Here is a 2,648-nt window from a genome sequence, read left to right as displayed (position 1 = left end):
TTGTATAAGGTGTGAAGTTTAGGTTGAGGTTTTTTTTCTTTCTTTCTTTCTTTTTTATTTTGGCCTGGGAATGTCTAACTGTTCATGCACCATTTTTTGAAAAGACTATTCTTTCTCCATTAAATTGCTTTTTCACTTAAAAAAATCATTGGACATATTAGTCTGGGTCTATTTTTTTGTTCTCTCATCTATTCCATTGATCTATGTGTCTATTTCTCTGTCAGTACCACACTATATAGCTTTATAGAAAGTCTTAAAATCAGGAAGCATGATACCTTCAACTTTCTTTTTTTTTTCAAAACTATTTTAGCTATTCTAGTTCACTTTAGGTTGCCTATATAGCCCCAGTAAATATGTGTTTTGTGGGTTATCTGCCATCTGTTTTATAAGATTATATACATGTATAGACTCTTCCTTCCTGGTTTTCTAAAAGAACACATTAAACATAGAAAAAAGAAATAATTTACTTTCTCTACAGTTTAAGATATTCAGAAACAAAATAAAATTTTATGATTGCATTTTCCTGCCCATTATGTTACACATGAGGAAACATAGACCCATTGATTGATTGCATTAAGAACTTAAATTTTCTGGCTTTACCACGCAACTTGCAAAAATCAGTGTGCAACATCATTACATTGTGTTGTGTGAAAATAAGTTGCAACACAAACACATATAAATAAAATGCAATGTACATTGTCAGTAATTATTTTTTTAATCTAAATGATTATCTTTTAGATCAGTCTAATCCAACCCTAACTTTAGCATTTTATAGGCACAAAGAATATAGTGGAAACTCACTTAACTTGGAGCTAGAAAACCTATGTTTAAGCCCAATGTATGATAATGACAAGCTCTGTTGATATTAGGCATATCACCTAACTGTTCTCGTAGTCAGATTTCTCTTCCGTACAAATGACATAATTGTTGACTTATAAAGCCAAACATAATACGGTGTATGTATGTGGGTGTGTTACTCATGAAAATGTCTGGCTAATAATAAGACATGGGTACTTACTGTTCTTTTTGGGGGGTTTTGGGTGGCTGGATGGTATGGGGTTCTGAACCCTTGACCCTGGTGCTGTCAGCACCACTCTCTTCCAAATGACCTAACCAGCCAGACTTTATTGTTTTTTGAAGAGTCTTCTGTACATGGGCCAGTGAGTCCAAGGATAACCAAAAAAGGGGGACTTTTGAGAAGGAAGTAGTTAGAAGTCCTTTTCTGGTACTGTCTCATCACCCAGATTGTTTACAGCTCACCTATGTCCCAACCCCTTATCAGTAAAAACAAACAAAAAAAACCCTACCAGTGGAGTTGAAGGAAGAAATGGACTGACTCATGGAGGCAAGCAATCTATCACAGATTTCAAGCTCAATATTTGGAATGATATATGTCAAAAAGTGTCATATACGTGTGAATATCTATAGAACCAGTCCCTGGGGGGAAAGACGTTTTTGTCAGGAATCAAGGTCAAATTTCACGATGTCTTTACACCTGAGTGTACTGTCTACTCCCCAACTTTGCTCCTTGTACTTACTTTGACTTTATTTTATTTTAGTTTATGTGTAGAACTTGTCACCTGTTTAATGATTTTTTGTATCTTTGCTTGAAATAAATTAGGCTTCTACCTCTGCCAATTGTTACTCTTGGCATCAACAGTTACATTTTCATGGATATTGAAATACCATTCCTTTTATTCTAAATAACTTTCTCCTTTCTCCTAATTCTTTCATTGCAGAGCAAATTATCACACTAAAATAGTATAACTCATAAAATAACAAATGGCTACTATTTATGCAGGTTAAGAACCTTACTTGTAAGGTCAGATTTAAATATATGATGTGCATGCATTTGTATCTTAACTCTACAAATGAAGGAATAGAAACTCAGAAGTTTTAAATAACTTGCCTAAAGTCACACAACTAGTAAGTGGTGGTTGACCCTGGACTTGAACCCATGTATGTATGACTTCAAAGCTTTTGCTCTGATCCAATACAGAATATATAAAACTTGGGTAAATACTTGGCATTGATATGTGAATTTGCCAAAATACTAACTTGCAGTTCTCATTCCCTCTCTTTTACTTTTTTACTACAATTTATGGAATTTCTTTGTTATTGGTTGAAAAGTATTTTTACAGGAAAATTGCACCCACTTCTTGATTTCAGCTTATGAAAAGCTATTTATTGCTATTTATGTATGATTTCAATCACATAGGTGTACCATTTAATGATATTGTGCATATTTATCATTTGACTGCATACAGTAAGCAGCTTCTGCTGTGGCTTCCAGTGATCCTTGTTTTCTGGTATTCATGTCCTTGTGTAATCTCCTCCTTTTGAATATGGGTTGAACTGGTGACTTGCTTCTAATAAATAGAATATGGAAATAGTGGTGAGATCTTACTTATGTGATTTGGTTACAAAAGGCTGTGCCTTCCATATTGCTGGAACTCTCTTTTTTTGCTGGCACTCTCTCTTTCCCTCTTACTTGATGATAAAGCAAGCTGCCATCTCATAGGATACTGTAAAGAGAGGCCCACATGTCAAAGAAACAAGGAAGCCTCTGGCCAACAGCTCACAAGGAGCTAGGGCTTCAGTCCTACAGCCCATGAGTAACTGAAACAACCACATGAATAAAGAAAGAA

Source organism: Galeopterus variegatus, unplaced genomic scaffold (assembly GCF_000696425.1).
Source record: "Galeopterus variegatus unplaced genomic scaffold, G_variegatus-3.0.2 Scaffold1706, whole genome shotgun sequence".
NCBI classification, from domain to species: domain Eukaryota; kingdom Metazoa; phylum Chordata; class Mammalia; order Dermoptera; family Cynocephalidae; genus Galeopterus; species Galeopterus variegatus.
This window is presented reverse-complemented; position numbering follows the sequence as displayed.